The sequence below is a fragment of the Mesoplodon mirus genome (assembly GCF_964341445.2).
Source record: "Mesoplodon mirus genome assembly, chromosome: 14".
Classification (NCBI taxonomy): Eukaryota; Metazoa; Chordata; class Mammalia; order Artiodactyla; family Ziphiidae; genus Mesoplodon; species Mesoplodon mirus.
Window position 1 is genome coordinate 87650374 of NC_138990.1, and position 18585 is coordinate 87668958.

At 39.2% G+C, this 18585-nt stretch overlaps 1 protein-coding gene and 1 long non-coding RNA gene across 4 annotated transcripts in view; both read left to right on the forward strand.

Moving 5' to 3' along the window:
- LOC309815695 (uncharacterized protein) overlaps positions 1-18585 on the forward strand; it is a 274409-nt gene that overhangs the window by 152790 nt on the left and 103034 nt on the right. The window lies entirely within an intron of this gene.
- The window catches only part of LOC309815747, a 34902-nt gene that overhangs the window by 3353 nt on the left and 12964 nt on the right, over positions 1-18585 (forward strand). For both annotated transcript variants that reach the window (XR_014295930.1, XR_014295931.1), the window contains exon 2: positions 618-755. This is a non-coding gene — a long non-coding RNA (uncharacterized lncRNA). The remainder of the gene's footprint in view (positions 1-617; positions 756-18585) is intronic.

Sequence of the window (18585 nt, forward strand, 5' to 3'; positions counted from 1 at the left end):
CTCCCTTCCCTGTCCCCTCTGCCCAAAGGCCACAAGTCCACCTCCTAACACAAAAAGTCCAGGGGAATTCTTGAATCTAACTATTCCCTGAACTGTAATTGAATTTCGTTATTCTGTTCTTTGGATGCTCAAAGGCTATGTGCCTTTGTGTTTTTTCCCTTTAGTTTCTTTCATTCTTTTTTTCCCTGTAGTTTCTTTAGCTTTATTCTTCAGCTTTATTTCTAAGAAATAAAAGAGGAAGGATGGGTCTGAAAAAGGAAGTCTTTTTTTAAATAAAATTTTGCCTTATTTTGCCTTATTGCTAGCAACAAAATCTCTTAGAAAACCAAAGTACTGTGGTTTTGGGGACTGGCAGGACAAAGGGGTATGCTGTCTTCAGTGCTGGTCTTAAAGGGAAAGGGGACTTTTATCAGACTCGAGGGGTGGTTACAGTGTAAGGAAAAGCAAACAGGCTAAGCTCTGAGATTTTTTTTGGGGGGGGGGAGGAGCATATAGGAAGTCAGCTCAGATGGAGAAGTAATCATGCCTCTTTCTCACTAGCTTATTTACTGACATCCCTGTCATTACCCTCCTCCCTGCCATCCTAAACTCATTAATATAAATCCCTTTCCTCCTAGGACCTGTGCCAAGGGACCCACCAAGAGGGGCTTCCATCCCCACAGCCAACACCCAACAGATGAGGGAGGTCAGAAGAAAAGAGTTCCTAATCCTATAACAAAGGCTGAATCAGGGGGACTGTGTTGCTGGAATTTCATGTAAGTATTCTGAACTCATTATCTCACAAAAATAATGAGGATCTCTGAGCATCTAAGATATTGACTGCCCCAGAAGCCTGCCTGTATTGCCAACAGCAACCTTACTATAGCAAACTCCATCAAGAATGTTACAGGTTAAATAGATATTTGAGCAATGGTATAGGACCCCAGCCATTATTTATAATACTGTTACTATAGAAAACTTAATTCCAAGACCTCTAATATTTGAAGATTAAATACTATTGGCTCACCCTCACTTGCTCAACTGGAGGGTTTTCCACCCATAAACAATTAAAGGGCAATTTTTTATAAAAGCCAGTGTTTATTAAACACCCGCTCTGCACTGTAATAGGTATTTTATTTATCTCATTTAAATCTCAACAACACTCTAAGGGTAATATCTCTGTTTTACAAATGAAGAAACCTAAACTCAAAGAAATTAAATAACTTGCCCAAGGTCATATTGCCACCCAAAGATTTGAACTCAGATCTCTTGGGCTGCAAAGGCCCTTTAAGTGTTCTCCAAAGCCCCCTGAATCCCAAAGCGAATTCAGTCAGGGCCTACTATTTACTCCCTAGCTGGCAAGATAAGAAGAGACAGGACTTCTTTAAGTTGAGTCTTCAGTGATCAGCTGGTAAAAAGAACCATCTTCCCAGAACAATTTTCTCCTCCTTCCTCAAGATGGAAGGAAAGCTCACCTCCTTACCTTGACCCACGCCCAGACTATAAAGGGCAGGTTTTATCAAATGGTAAAATAAACATCTCCAACCAGAAAACTCCCTGATACACAGACAATTATAGGTGTTCACTTGGTTAAAGGCAAATACTTCTTGGAATGTTTTGGAACTACCAATAAGTCACATGCATCAGATTATGGGTCTTCTAACACCTACTGGAGTTTTCATTAAGGGGGAAGCAGAAGTCAAGAGATGTAATTTTGAAAGGCAAAGGAGAGGCCATGTGGAAGACAGCAGCAGGCAGTTTTGTTTAGCCGGGAGCAACTTGAGAGCATTGGGCTCTGGGACAGTAATGAAGTGGAGGGATTATTCTAATCAAAATCCCGGCAAGTTATTCTGTGGACATTGACAAACTGACTCGAAATTTTTATGGGAGGCAAAATACCCAGAATAGCCAAAACAATATTGAAGGAGAAAAACAAAGCTGAAGGACTGATGCTATCTGATTTCAAGACTTACTGTACAGCTACAGTCATAAAGACAGTGTGGTTTGGGGGAAAGAAAAGACAAATAGATCACTGGAACAGAACAGAGAATGCAGAAATAGACCATGATCTATAGTCCACTGATCTTTGACAAAGGAGCAAAGGCAATACAATGGACCAAAGATGGTGCTGGAAAAACTGGACAGCTATGTGCAAAAAAATTAGTCTAGACACAGACCTTACACCTTTCACAAAATCTAACTCAAAATGGATCACAGGGCTTCCCTGGTGGCGCAGTGGTTGAGGGTCCGCCTGCCGATGCAGGGGACACGGGTTCGTGCCCTGGTCCGGGAAGATCCCACATGCCGCGGAGGGGCTGCACCTGTGAGCCATGGCCGCTGAGCCTGCGTGTCCGGAGCCTATGCTCTGCAATGGGAGAGGCCACAACAGTGAGAGGCCCGCGTACAGCAAAAAAAAAAAAAAAAAAAAGGATCACAGACCCAAAATTAAAATACAAAACTATAAAACTCGTAACAGATAACATAGGAGAAACCTAGATGACCTTTGGATTGATGACGACTTCTTAGATACAATACCAAAGGCATGATCCATGAAAGAAACGAGGATAAGCTGAATTTCAGTAAAATAAAAAACTTCTGGTCTGTGAAAGACAATGTCAGAAGAATGAGAAGACAAATCACAGACTGGGAAAAAAATATTTGCAAAAGATACTTCTAATAAACGATTGTTATCACAAATAAAGAACTCTTAAAACTCAACAATAAGAAAACAAACAGCCTGATTGAAAAATGGGCCAAAGCCCTTAAAAGACACCTCACCAAAGAAGATATATAGATGTCAAATAAGCATATGAAAAATGCTTCACATCATATGTCATGAGGGAATGCAGAATAAAACAACAATGAGATACTACTACATGTCTATTAGAATGGCCAAAATCTGGAACACTGGCAACACCAAATGCTGTAGAGGATGTGGAGCAACAGGAACTCTCATGCATTGCTGCTGAGAACGCCAAATTGTACGGTCACATTGGAAGATAGTTTGGCAGTTTCTTACAAAACTAAATATACTCTTACCATGCGATCCAGCAATCATGCCCCTCAGAATTTACCCAAAATAGTTAAAAACTATTTCCATACAAAAACATGCACACAAATGTTTATAACAGCTTTGTTTACACTTGCCAAAACTTAGAGGTAAACACTCTGTCTTTCAGTAGGTTAACAGGTATATAAACTGTGGTACATCAGGAATGTGGAATATCATTCAGTGCTGAAAAGAAGTGAGCTGTTAAACCATGATGAGTCATGGAGGAACCTTAAATGCATATTATTAGGTGAAAGAAGTCAGCCTGAAAAGGCTACACACTGTATGATTTCCAACTATACGACGTTCTGAAAGAAACAAAACTATGGAGGCAGTAAAGAGGTCAGTCATTGCCAGGGGTTGGCGGTAAGGGATGACTAGATGGAACACGGAGGCTTTTTAAAAGCGGGTTGAAAATACTCTGTACTGTCAAAATGGGTACATGTCATTCTACATTTGTCCAAACCATGGATTTTGGTGATTATGCTGTGTCAGTGTAGGTTCATCAGTTGTAACAAATGTAGCGCTCTGGTTAGGGATGTTGATAATGAGGAGGCTGTGCATGTGTGAGGGCAGGGCTATTTGGGAAATCTCTGCTTCTGCCTCTTAATTTTGCTGTGAAGCTAAAACTTCTCTCAAAAAATTGTCTTAAAAAAAAAAGAGGGGTTACTATGATTCGGTAAATGATCAGAGCCTACCACTTCCTCCTAGCTGAAACAGTAAGACAAGATAGGGAGGTAAATGAATGAACAGACATTTGGAGAATGTTTCTCAAACATGGGAAGGAATAATTACAAAAGACATATATTCTGAAAGCAAAGAAAACAGAAGATGTGTGCACGGGGAAAAAGGTTTTTTACCCAATTAGATTATAAAAAAAGCTTATCAGATCTATGCTTGCACTCACTCATGTATGTATTATAGAATAACTGATGAGGCAGGACACAAAATTTTCCCATAAAAGAAACTGCCAGCCTCTTTTCTGCCTAAGACAACATAGCAAGTACCCTTGAAGCAATCTATGTCTAGGTGAGAGTCACTTGAGTGGCTCCTTTAATTGTGCAATATAAGCTGAGGCTAATTCTGCATGAAGATGGGGGAGTGAAGTTGAGTCATACACTCTGTCCACCAATATCTAATTAAGTAACACTCTCTATATAAATCATACATATTTATTTATTTATATATATAAATTATATATAAATAAAAGTATATATATATATATATTATTTATTTATTTTTGGCTGCGTTGGGTCTTCATTGCTGCACATGGGCTTTCTCTAGTTGTGGCGAGCGGGGGCTACTCTTTGGTGCAGTGCATGGGCTTCTCATTGCGGTGGCTTCTCCCATTGCAGAGCGTGGGCTCTAGGAGCACGGGCTTCAGTAGTTGTGGCACGTGGGCTCAATAGTTGTGGTTCTCAGGCTCTAGAGCGCAGGCTCAGCAGTTGTGGCGCACAGTCTTAGTTGCTCCAGGGCATGTGGGATCTTCCTGGATCAGGGCTTGAACCCATGTCCCCTTCATTGGCAGGCGGATTCCTAACCACTGCACCGCCAGGGAAGTCCCAATATAAATTATTATTATTATCTTTTACCAGCAAAATTTTTTTAGTAACAGCTACGTTAGGAAAGGAACAGAGATAAACCAGAAAAAGTTACAACCAATATACAAGTGGAAGATTTTGCTGAAGCTTAGTGTGGCTCTACTTGTATTTACCAGAAGCAATCCTTGAAAGTTAAAATCAAATCATTAGAATTCTCACAAATAATCCCAAATTTAGAGAGAAGTGGACTGAGAGTATATCCTTATTTTTTTCCTCTTCTACCTAGGGAAGTGGAAATAGCTGTTATATAGGGATGGATGAAAAGAGCAATGAACAGCCAGAACCTGGGCTGCCTCTCACTGGTCAATGCTTAGGCTCCAGGGCCCTACACTGAACTGGGGAAATGGCAGTGGGACTTCCCATGAAAATGGGATTATGAGCCTGGCAAGTATCAGAGAGTACACTAAAAGGAGATTACATAAATCTACAAAATTCCGTCAGAGTACATGCTATTAACCTCTAGGCTATACTGCTCATTTTAGGTTCCCTGGCCACAGTGATTGACTCAGGGATGGACCCCTGGGTCAATCAGAACCCTTCTCTGGGATTTCTCTGCTGTAGCTGGCAGGGAACGGTTACATTTTTGAAAGAAAGGACCACCATCTCTGAACATAGAATGATGTCTGAGTGTTTTAGGAAAGAACAAAGACAGAAAAGTAAAGTTCATTTTTGATTGGGAATAAGAGGATGTCATGACAATCTCACTTGAACCCTTGGTCCAGTCCTGTGTAGTGCCCATCTTACCCAATTATGTAAGACCAAAATCTTCCCCACCTGCTTCCCCCAACCCTTAAATTAGTTTGAGTTTTAATTCTGTTTCTGTCACTTTGGATCACAAGGCTAATACATGGTAACTTACAGTCCAACCAGCACGAGAGTTCCAATTTTCCTGAATCTTTGGGAAATATTAACATGTGAAGTAGCAGAGGGAACAGCATTAACTATGGGAGAAAGGTAAGAATACCATTCCTGAAAAGTGCTTTTTACATAATTCAACATAACTTGGTTTAATTCTTGCCTGTAAGATTTTAAAAAATAAAAGTATAGACACCAGGTAGAAAATTAATTCCACAGAAAATGTATAATAGAGCTCCGAGCAAGTAAAAGAAAACAGAGTTGAAAAATGAATAAATTACTTATTCTGACTTTACCTGCTGATTTTTCCTTTCCATACAACAGAGGAAAGAAAAAGAGAACCTTTTTAAGAGGGAAATTCAGTAAGCAGCTTTCTTAAAAAAAAAACACTTTTCTGTAGCTGAAATTGCCAGGAATTCAGATGGCCACAATTTTCCTGTGTTCTAGAAGTACATTGCCATATGCTCAGTGCAGAGGCTTTTGATTATAGTTTCTGGATCAAAAGCATCCACAGAGAGAGTTCCAGGTTGTAAACAGTGCTTCAGTTAAAGCACATCTGTCTGAACCAATAATGGATTTTTAGTAAATAGGACTTTTTTCTTTCTAAATCTTAAGAGCCAGAGGTAGATAAAAGAAATGCCCTTTTGCTGTACATGAAAAGGTCACTTTAACAGTATTTATTTCTGAAAAAAAAAAATCCTCAAGTTTGTGATTTTCAAAAAAAATTAAAAATATATAGGATGTTATTTTTTACCTGTTTCTAAATTTCTCTCATTGATAATGACGTATGGTGTCGAACATGGTACATTTGTTTGCTTAATATTCTTCCTAGAAAGTTGTTATCTTGGAAAAGAAGGGAGATAAGATTTTGAACTTTTCTCATAGAAGAGTAGGAATGGAGACAGGCTGCTCATTGACAGCATTAGATGACTGGTGTTTTACTAATGTGTGAAAAATAAGGAGACTATAGCAGGACAAGCCATTTTGGGTAGGCAAGACTAAGACTAATTTCAGTGTTTGAAGTAATCGTGGGACATCCATGGTGGAAGATAGTTGGAGAAATGGGATTGGAGCTAAGGAATGATTACAGAGCTAGTAATATAAAACCAAGAAAGAGACATTAAAAGTATCAGGAGTTGACCCTCAGGAAGAAAGGTGGTTTCTAAGGAGAGAGGGTGAAGAAAGCAAGGAATGAAGAACCAAAAACTAAAGCTTAGTGACTACCCAATAGTAGTAATCAGGGGTCAGCTCCTCTAATGTAGTCAGGCGGATGGGAGAGGCATCAAGGAAACATAGCAGGGACTTTAAGAAGCATGTTGCTTGAAAAACAGTATGCTTCTCAGATTGTGAAAATAATTAAAGTCTAAGAAGAGAGCATTGGCATTGGATTTAGGATTTTAGATCACTGGTGACCTTCTAAATGCATAAAAAGGACATAAGGAGGCATCAACTGGCAGCAATATCTATAAATTGTCTTTGCCTTTGTACTTATTGTCCTTTTCTCAAGGCAGAAACTGAAAGGAAAACTATGAAGAAAATTACAAGGCTTGGAAGAATTAGCCCACCATGAGGGACTCAGTCCTTCAGCCAAGCCTTGAATCTGACTTGGACACTGAGAGCTCTTAAATAGATGAAGACAGTATCTTCTTTTTTTTCCTTGCCTTCCTTCCTTTTTCTTTTTTCTTTCCTTCCTTCTTTCCTTTCCCCCATACTTCTTTTTAAAATCTTTTTGTTTTAATTTTTGTTTTAGTTTTCCCCAATATCTAGAAAGCTCTGACAGGGAAAGATGCTGACTGGAGAATACTTAGACTACAACTGAGAAAAGGGCAATGGTTTCCTAGGCTTCAGTCAGAGAACTAGTTCTTTGTAGCACTGGCTCTGGAGCACTGTCCTGAAGGGTCTAATTAGTTTGCTTCTCTGACCTTGATTGCTACCTTTTGAAGAAGCCTTAAAGCCTGTTGAGTCTCCTAAACTTGCCAAGCCCTGCTGCGGTCAGTCTAGTCAGCAATCTTGCCCTGCCCAGGCCTCTTGCTGTCTGACCACACTGCTTAGCTAGCCCCATTTGGGTCACACCCTATTGCTTATGGCTCCTTTGGAAAGGCCCATCTAAGAGCTACCTCCTTACATAAATGTAAAGATATTAAACGTTCTTGATGGAGTTTAAAAACCAAGGATATAAGGAATCCAGGGTGGAGGGGTTGGAATTGTCAATGGTAAGTGTAGAAATAGAGACCTTTGGTTAGAGAGGATAGAGGTGGGGCAAGAAATGTTCAACCTGATAGTTTTCACCTTTTCTGCAAAGTGGGATGCTAATCCTTTCCAAAGAGGCAGTATGAATTTTATAATATATGAATTGTGTCTCAATAAAGCTATTTAAAAAAGGAGTACATGTAAGAGATGGGATAGGATTAGAAACTTACTGAGTTTTAGAAGTCATATTCATATTAATATGGCAGTTCCTAGTTAGGGATCCCTTTAATGATGTTTCTATATAGAGCGACTGCAATTGTCTATATGTTCCCCTCTTCCTTTCTTATTGAAATATTAGATTGCTCCAAAGGTTTCCACAGAACCTTTTCAACTTTCTGGCAGTCATTCCAGGGGAGGAACAAATGGAACATAACCATATGTTTCCTTATCAACAAATGTAAACATGACAGATATAGTAAATACTCTAATACATAAATAATATTTATATAGTCTGTTTTAGGCTGTACTTAACAGACTAGGCAGCCAGTGGTGGCTTAAATAATAAAGACATATAAGTGTGTCATACAATAAAAATAGTTCCAGGATGGTACAGCAACAAAATGTGGGATTTCTCCTGATGGGCACACATTGACTATAGCAGCTCCAGATTTTTCCTCACCAGAAAACAAAGCAGGAAGGATGGGGAAGGAAAGAGGCATTGTCCTCACTTTCTACTTTTCTTTTACCAGTGAGGAAAATCTTTCTGGGAAGTTACCAAGCAAACTTCCTATTGTATTTCCATGGCCAAAATTGGGTCACATTGCTAACACCTAGCTTCAAGGGAGGCTGGGAAGTGAATGAATAACTGGCTTTTTAGCCTTAGATAAAGAAGTACAAGAAAGGAGGGGACTGGAAATGGCTTTTAGGTAGGCTACCAAACGGTCTGCTACATTATTCACTGGGAAAAAGTATAATACAACCAGAAAATATTTGCTTGAGGAACTCCCAATATGAGCAGATTTCATTTAAACTGAGATAAAACTCAAAAACTGAGGACTAAGACAAGAAATATCTCAGACTTGAATAGCAAACAGAACTTCAAAAACCAAAACATGAGCATATGAAAATATTTTATGAAAATAAAACTGTTTAAGGTAGCTTTGTGTTTTGGATTCCAGTCAGTTTGGGAGAACTACAGATTTCTTGTAGTAGCAGCTAACTTTTCCTGGAATTCTCCTGTATGACCCCCAGATATATACCTAAGGGAACGAAAGGCATGGATGTTTCTATCCCAAATAAGTTAGCTGAAAGTGTTTCTAACAACTACTCCTAATTATGATATTTGTTTTTCTTTTCATTCAGTTTTGAATTGGGTCACATTAAGCATCTCTATACTTCTCAATGAGGTTTTAAGTAAAACACTAAAAAAGTGCTGATATTTGGGAAAGTGTAACCTAATTTTTCAGACCTTGGATCCCTGCAAAACTCAAAAACTTAGAAAAACAGAACAACTGTTTTTCGTTCAGACTGTGACCATGTCATATGTTGTGAAGGAGTACTACTAATTAGTAACTTCCCAACTCAAAGAATATTCATTGTACTGTGGCTGAGGGCCTGCCATATCAGTAAACAAAGATGTTGAGGCCATCTAGCCATCAGCCACTGCAGCTGTCCCCGACTGTGCACCCTGAGGGGATTCAGGATGGAGAAAAGCAGGATACTGGCCCTAGATAGTTAAGGTGCATATCAAAGGAACAATTTCAATAAGCCCAGACTCTTGCATCTTCCCATATATAGAAAAGTGCTAAATTCATTAATTTGACATGTCTGATTTTCTTTAATTAGCAGTAATCTCTTCGTGTTCCAACTACCTTTTTTTGGGGGGGGGGGCAAAAACTTTTAGGTTGTGCAATATTTTTCAGTTGACAGTACCTTTTTATTATATAAATTGAGAAAAAGAACCACACTGGTTTTTCAATGTTATTAATGAATGAAGAAATTGTTCATAATTCTAACTTTGAGTACATTGACCCTTGGATTTTTACTTTTAAAAAAGGAAATACAGGACTGATTTAAAAGAGTACCCTATGCACTATGAGAGTCTATAGTATAGAAAAGAAGTTATTTAGACACATTCAAACCGTAGGCTTCAATTTCTGTCTTTTCCAGTGTATCACAGCTGACTTCCTCTAAAGATAAGTAGGAAAAGTTATTACCAGATTCTGCTTATAATTAAGAATATTCTTTCCAAAGATTGTACACAAAAGACATTAAAGAAGAAAGAAAATTCACAAATAAGAGCCTATGGAAGGGACTTTCCTTGCGGTCCAGTGGTTGGGACTCCAAGCTTCTACTGCAGGGGGCGGGTTCCATCCCTGGTCAGGGAACTGAGCCCCACATGCCTCACGGCACGGCCCAAACAAAAGAGTCTATGGGGATCCACTCAGAACCCCAGAGGTGGTATAAAGATTATTTGAAACTAAAGACATTTGAGATTCAACAGATAAAGAAAGAAGCTGCCTTGGAGCTTCTTTTATTAAAAGCAGAAACTTTTGGGTAATGAGGTTGCCATAAATTCCCTCTTCTGGCAGCTTTTACTCCCAGGAAGGAAGCCAAGAGTAAATCTATTATAAATCCCCTCTCTGGTGAGATTTATAACCTTTAAGAGGAAAGACCACGGGTACCTGCTTAGAAAAACATTATCACAAACTTCTATCTCTCCTTTGTTCTCCTAAAACCCATTTGTCTCTCTTAAATAAACTTATAATTCTTCCCAAAGAAGTCTTTTCTCCTCTCTCCTTTTCTCTTCCTGAGTCAGGTATATAAGCCTCTAACTTCAACGACTTAATGAGCTAGCTACTTCTTTTGTTAGTTCCATTATGCATACAAATATACTGTTTTTCTCCTGTTAATCTGTCTTTTGTCACTTTAATTTGCATGCCCCCAATTAGTATACGGAAGAGGGTAGAGGAAAAGTTTTTTTCCTACCCAGCAAGTCTGCCAGTTTTCACAAATGGTGCTATTGGCATTTTTGGTGGGACAGTTTTTTGTTGCATGGAACTGTCCCATAATTTCAGGACATTAAGTGTTCCTGGCCTCTGCCAACAGGGCTCACACACCCCACTGCCCCCCATCTCACAACATGTCAACCAAATATGCCCTGTACATATCCTAAATAGGATTGTCCGATAACATTTGGATTTCATATCATTTCAGAATAATTTTTATGTAAGTATGTTCCAAATATTATGTGGGATACACGTATACTAAAAATACTTTATTGTTTGTCTGAAATTGAAACTTAACTGGGCTTCCTGTATTTTTTTAATAGATTTTTTTCTTGTAGAGCAATTTTAGGTACACAGCAAAATTAAGAGGAAAGTACAGAGATTTCCCATATACACCTGTCCCCTGCACATACATAGCCTCCCCCATTATCAACGTCTCCTACTAAAAAGTTACATTTCCTACAACTGATGCACTTCCACTGAGACATCATTATCACCTCAAGACCATAGTTTACATTACCATTCACTCTTGGTGTTGTACATTTTATGGGTTTGGACAAATGTATGATGACATGTATTGAGTAGTACGTACATCTTACAGAGTAGTTTCATTGCCATAAAAATCCTCTGTGCTCCAGCTCCCTGTATTTTTATTTTTTTTAATTTTTATTTATTTATTTATTTTTAAGAATTTATTTACTTTATTTTTGGCTGTGTTGGGTCTTCGTTGCTGCTTGCAGGCTTTCTCTTGTTGCTGTGAGCGGGGGCCACTCTTCATTGCAGTGCTCGGGCTTCTCATTGACGTGGCTTCTCTTTGCTGTGGAGCATGGGCTCTAGGTGCGCGGGCTTCAGTAGTTGTGGCTCGTGGGCTCAGTAGTTGTGGCTCTTGGGCTCTAGAGCACAGGCTCAGGAGCTGTGGCGCTCGGGCTTAGCTGTTCCACGGCATGGGGGATCATCCCGGACCAGGGCTCAAACCCTGCATTGGCAGGCGGATTCTTAATCACTGCGCCACCAGGGAACCCCTCCCTGTATTTTTAAATGCTTAATCTGGCAATCCTAATCCAAAGTCTCCCTAGAGGGGTGGTACCACCATTCATGAGAACTACCTCCTCTTAGAAAGAGCCTTGCCAACTTGTCTAACATTCAAGAATTCAAAAATATTGCAATCATTCATTTATTCAGCAAATATTAAGTTGCAACATTTTAAAGTGTTTACTGGGTATCTTAAGTTTCATTAGGTATTGTAAAAAACAAAAATAAATAAGACATAATCCTTAATCTCCAGGGACAGTCAAATGCTCGTTCCCCCACATCAGCTAAACAGTCTGTGGATACGACAAAGCTGAGTTTATTGTTTACTGCAGTAAGAAAGAACACTACCACAAAAGTGTCTTAATGGTGTCTCAGAGAGAGGACAAAGTTGGGATATTTATTGAGATTTTGAAGTTTGGTTCAAGGCAGGTCTTTTAACTTTAGGCGGAGAGGAGTGTTGATTAGGATTGCACATGGATCATTATATGAATGACATGGATGTTATAGTTTAGAATTAGTGGACACAGCAAGGTGAGGCTTTGGGGGCAAGTCTTGGGATGGAAACTGTTGTTCGATACCTTCTATTGATGAGTTGATGATTCTCCCAGGAAATTCCACCATTTGACATTTTCCTCTAGATCAAATAGTTAATGCTTGTTTACCTTTTCCTGGGAAAATCAGTAATTATCCTGGACAGTTATGCTTAGAATTTCAGAGGTACACTCTTGCTTTTCACAATTCCACAACCACGACCTCATAGACTATAAATTTCTCAGTGATTCTACGTGTAACCAAAATGTGGATGACCTTTTGTTGTCTTCTAAAGATGATCTAAGTCCCAAGACTGATTCTCTCTACTTACTGTTTTAGCTCAGAAACGCTGTAAGTTTCCCAAAGAGAATTTATAATTTTATCAAAGTTCTTTAGCTAGGACATAATATATCCGGAGGAGATAAACCCTTTCTTTCTGACAGACTATAGGCTGTTCAAAGCTTTGCCAGGCCAGTAACAAAGACAATTACAAAGAATCCTAGATGGCACTGACTTTTTCAGAAAGTGGATTCCCAACTCTTCTGAAATAATGACGTCTTTGAATAGCGTCTGTTAAAAGCAGCTTTATGAACTAAGTCTTTGGTAAGGAAACCTCTTCTTTTGAAACCTAAACATGAACGGGCCTTTTGTGATTTATAATCAGCTTCCCACTGTGCTTTGTCTAAAGACAGTAGTCACAGCAACTAATCTAGTAGAAACATCGACACGTTATTAGGGGGACCCCCTTTAAATCCGATGTTCCTCCATACTGTAAAATCTTTGATTCTCACTGAAAACACACCACAGTTCTTCGTAAATAAACTTACCTCCTGTGAAATCCTATTACATTTTTTGTTACATATTTCTGATGATTGTTATAATATATACTTTAAATCCTGCTACATTCCTTCTGTTACCGAGTCCAAGCTCGCTCTGCTCGCCGCATGACAGGCCAGTAAATCGGAGACGAGGTGTTGAGGCAAGGAGTGCCACTTTATTCGGAAAGCTGGCAGACCGAGAAGATGGCAGACTAGGGTCTCCGAAAAACCATCTTATCGGGGTTTGGATGCCAGTTTCTTTTATAAAACAGAGAAGGGGAGGAGATGAGGAAGTAAAGTAAAAAGGCCATAAGATTTGCAAATATCCCCTGGAATGGCCAGCCTAGGGGAGGGAATGTGTTAATTTCTTCTTTCTTGCAGCCATCCACAGGTGGACAGGGTCAGGATGTTCCCTGAACAAAGGCACTCTGGTTTAACATTCAGGCAGAGGGGCAGGGTTCCCTGAGGCAGACCATGGTGTATAGACAGTATCCTTGTAGTGATCAAAAGTAACAGGAAGCGAAAGTTAAAGTAAGAGAAACAGATCCAACATGTAGTCAGATTTGGCTCTTCCCTGTTACACAAGGACTTGCATTTTGGGTGGCTAGAAAAATTGGCTGACCGAAATAAGAGATGAGTTTATCGTGGGAAATGTGGGTACCCTGATCCCTGCCTCGAATAAAGCAATTTAAAGGAAAGGAAGCAATTTGGTAAAAGCATAGTTCTTGATTAATAAATGGGGTGTTTTACCTGAAAGTTTCTGTTTTTACTATTACAAATATATCTTGACCCTGATAAATAGTCTTACTTATATTTTTAACTGCCCTAAGACTTAGCTTTAAGAAAAGAATTACGCCGCATGTTCAAAATATACCTTCTCCTACCACAATCTAGTTGCTGCAGATTTTTGAAACCTCATTCTGGACAAGCATAAATTTGTGCAAATGTACCTACTTTTAACCAGATGTTATTCAATTTGAAAAGCAGTCATATTCTGATATTCAAGTGCACAAAGCAACTTTTAGACTTGGCCAATATTCTTATACCTGAATAACAAATTTACCTTTGTGTGTCTGTGTATGTGCATATATCTGTATACGTGTACCCACAAGTATCATTTCCTATTTTTGTAGTACCCTTTTACAACCTAAAACCAACATTACATGCTGTCACTTAATGGTTTCCTAATTATTATTGCTATGTAGCATTGTTAGTAAACATTGTACATGGAGAGAAGTATTACAGTTAAATCAGCTGAACTACAGTTCAATGCCCTTAACCCAGTAGGTTTTTATTTAGAACATAAGCAGAGTAAAATCTAATGATAGACACAGGAACATGTCATACCTTTGTTCTGTTTTCTTTTTTTTGAACCTTAGGTTTCGAGGGTTAAGCTAATAACCATACTTCCTTGTTCATGGCACAGATGTGCAACCCTTCCTCCCATCCTCTCACTTTTTAAAAAATTTTAGGTAAGGGAAATATTTTACACATGTACTCTTATTCTGCAGGGTTTAGAGGGAAGTCTTAGGAGTCAGAGAGACTAGAGTTTGGATCCTGATTCTTTGCCGCTTAATGAGCGTGCAATCTTGGGTAAATGATTTGACCTCTCTGAGACTCCATTTCCTCATCTGTAAAATAGGAATAATAATAACCTCATCGTGGGGTTGTTGTAAGAATTGGATTATGTGCTTAGAGTGCTCAGCACAGCATCTGGTACATGTTAAGTGCTCGTTACATTTTTGCTACTGTTATTATATCACCAATGGCATAAGAACTTTTGGTCAAAGAGCTATCCAGGCTAGGAATATCCACTATCAGTATGCTGCATAACTTTAAGCAAGTCACTTTGCCAAAGTGTTACTTTGTTTCTGCAACTAAGACATGGAAATGACATTACAAATTGTGCCTTCTAAATAAGATTGTGAAAAGTTAAAGCCCTAAATAAATGTTAATAATTTATGCCACCTCATTAAAATCTGTAGTTATGTTTATAATCCTGAAGATAAGTATAATTAATATTTGGTATTAGTAGTGTGCCTTCCACTCAGGCATTAATAAGACATTGCAAAGATGAGCAAGCATAGAGCATTGAACCTACCTAAGGTTATGGACTCAGTAAGACAGGAGGAGCAGATATTCTGTAAATGACCGGCAATCAGAAATTTATCTTTTCTGAAGATTTTCATGTTTATTCCCAAACTGTAAATAACAAGCCCTCAGTGAACCTTACCAGCTGCTCTTTTAGGAAGTGTGTGGCACTAAGTGGGAGCTGATACTGTGGGCCCCTAGGCCACTTGAATAGCTATGGCCATTCCTCTCCTCTCCGATGCCTAATTCTGACATAATATTTAGCTCCAAAGGAGGAAATGTTATGCTGTAAAATGATGGAACTCCTGGGCCCCCAAGGCACTCTGCTCTGACCCTCACATCTCAAGGCACAAGATTATCATTATTGGCTCATTGGCCTGTTTTTTTGTTTGTTTGGTTTTTGTTTTTTTGCGGTACGCGGGCCTCTCACTGTTGTGGCCTCTCCCGTTGCAGAGCACAGGCTCCAGACCCACAGGCTCAGCGGCCATGGCTCACGGGCCCAGCTGCTCCGCGGCACGTGGGATCTTTCCGGACCGGGGCACGAACCCGTGTCCCCTGCATCAGCAGGCGGACTCTCAACCACTGCGCCACCAGGGAAGCCCCTCATTAGCCTGTTTTAATTGTAGGGCTGTATAGAGCAGTAACATGGAGCCTTTGAGTCAGACTGCCTGTGTTTGAATCCCAGCTCTCATGCTCACTAGCAGTATAAACTAAACCCCTTAGGGCTTTAGTAGGGTTGACAAAACTAACACCTACCTCAGACCAGCACCTGGACCATACTAAAGGCTCTATTAACATTGGCAAATTAGCTTTACAGCCAAAACCGTATGCCTAACTGGAATGTTGTTCACCTAAAAGGTAAAATTAGAGGATGAAGTTGGCTTAAATTGAAATAATTTATATGAGCAGTTGCCATCAAGATACCGATGTGAATCACTTCGTAGTGACATAAATAACACCAGTTATTTTCTCCTCATTGCTAAAATTCCAAGTTAATATAGCACAGAGGATGTGTGTGGGCTTTTAAGTCAGTCATGACACTTACTGGGTGTCAGTTACCTTGATTTTCCCATCTGTAAAATGGTTAAAAATAGTACCTTCTTCACAGAGTTGTTGTGAGGTTTAGATGAGGAAATGAAAGTAAAGTGATTAGCATAGTTTTGACAAACAGTAAATACTTAATACGTGATTTATAATGTTCGTCGTGGTTATTGCTGTTTTAAGTAAAATAATAATGCATATAAGCCCCTTCTGATATTCCTAGTTTTAACCATGATTATCACAAATTTAAATGTGTTCAGAAGTGGGACTTCTCATTGTAGATTTAGACATATAGAAACAATTTGAGGGCTTCCCTGGTGGCCCGGTGGTTGAGCGTCCGCCTGCCGATGCAGGGGACGCGGGTTCGTGTCCCGGTCTGAGAGGATTCCGCATACCGCGGAGCGGCCGGGCCCGTGAGCCGTGGCTGCTGAGCCTGCGCGTCCGGAGCCTGTGCTCCGCAATGGGAGAGGCCACAACAGTGAGAGGCCCGCGTACCGCAAAAAAAAAAAAAAAAAAAGTGAGGTGCTTTTGGGAAGGAAGCCCAGATCTTGGAATGCTCACTTGCACCTTCTTATCCATACTGATGTGCAAAATATTAATGAAATAAAAAAGAATCAGAAAGAGAAACACTGTAGACTTCTTCAGCTGTTTTGGGAGCTGAAATCAGAACATTGTAGCAAGGTCATCCTGTTGAGTAAAATCTGTAACACTATCTATTATTTATTATAAAATAAAAATTTTTTATTGAGGTATAGTTGATGTACAATATTGTATAAATTTCAGGTGTACCACATAGTGATTCACAATTTTTAAAGGTTATATTTCATTTATAGTTATTATAAAATATATTTCCTGTGTTGTACAATGTATACAATAGATATATAGCTTATCTGTTTATCTATTTATTTATTTATTTAATACATGACATCCCTAGGTTAGTTTGTTTACTGGATCTATACTTTTTTTTTTAATTGACATACAGTTAATTTACAATGTTGTGTTAGTTTCTGGTGTACAGCAAAGTGATTCAGTTATATATATATATATTTACACATATACATATGTATATACACATATATATATTCTTTTCATATTCTTTTTCATTATAGCTTATTACAAGATACATAATACAGTTCCCTGTGCAAAAGAGTAGGACTTGTTGTTTACCTATTTTATATATATTAGTTTGTATCTGGTAATCCCAAGCTCCTAATTTATCCCCTCTCCTCTTCCCCCTTTGGTAACCGTAAGTTTGTTTTCTGTCTCTGAGTCTGTTTCTGTTTTGTAAATAAGTTCATATTTTGGATTCCACATATAAATGATATCATATAATATTTGTCTTTCTCTGTTTGACTTAATTCAATTAGTATGACATTCTCTAGGTCCATCTATGTTGCTGCAAATGTCATTATTTCATTCTTTTTTTTTAATATTTATTTATTTATTTTGGCTGCACAGGGTCTTAGCTGCAGTATGAGGGATCTTTAGTTGCGGCACGCGGGATCTAGCTCCTTGACCAGGGATCGAACCCGGCCCCCATGCATTGGGAGCACAGAGTCTTAACCATTGGACCACCAGGGAAGTCCCCATTATTTTATTCTTATGGCTGAGTAGCAGTCTGTTGTGTGTGTGTGTGTGTGTGTGTGTATGTGTGTATATACACACACCACATCTTCTTTATCCATTCATCTGTTGATGGACATTTAGATTGCTTCCATGTCTTGGCTATTGTAAATAGTGCTGCTATGAATATTGGGGTGCATGTATCTTTTCCAGTCAGAATTTTCTCCAGAATTATGCCCAGGAGTGGGATTGCTGGATCATATGGTAACTCTATTTTTGTTTTTTTGTTTTGTTTTGTTTTGTTTGTTTGTTTTGCGGTAAGCGGGCCTCTCACTGTTGTGGCCTCTCCCGTTGTGGAGCACAGGCTCCGGACGTGCAGGCTCAGCGGCCACGGCTCACAGGCCTAGCTGCTCTGCGGCATGTGGGATCTTCCCGGACTGGGGCACGAACCCATGTCCCCTGCATCAGCAGGTGGACTCTCAACCACTGCACCACCAGGGAAGCCCTATTTTTGGTTTCTTAAGGAGCCTCCATACTGTGCTCCATAGTGGCTGCACCATTTTACATTCCCACCAACAATATAGAAGGGTTCCTTTTCCTCCACACCCTCTCCAGCATTTATTATTTGTAGACTTTTTGATGATTGCCATTCTGACTGGTGTGAGGTGATACCTCACTGTAGTTTTAATTTGCATTTCTCTAATAATTAGCAGTGTTGAGCAACTTTTCATGTGCTTATTGGCCACCTGTATGTCTTCTTTGGAGAAATGTCTATTTAGGTCTTATGCCCATTAAAAAAAATTTTTTTTTGATATTGAATTATATGA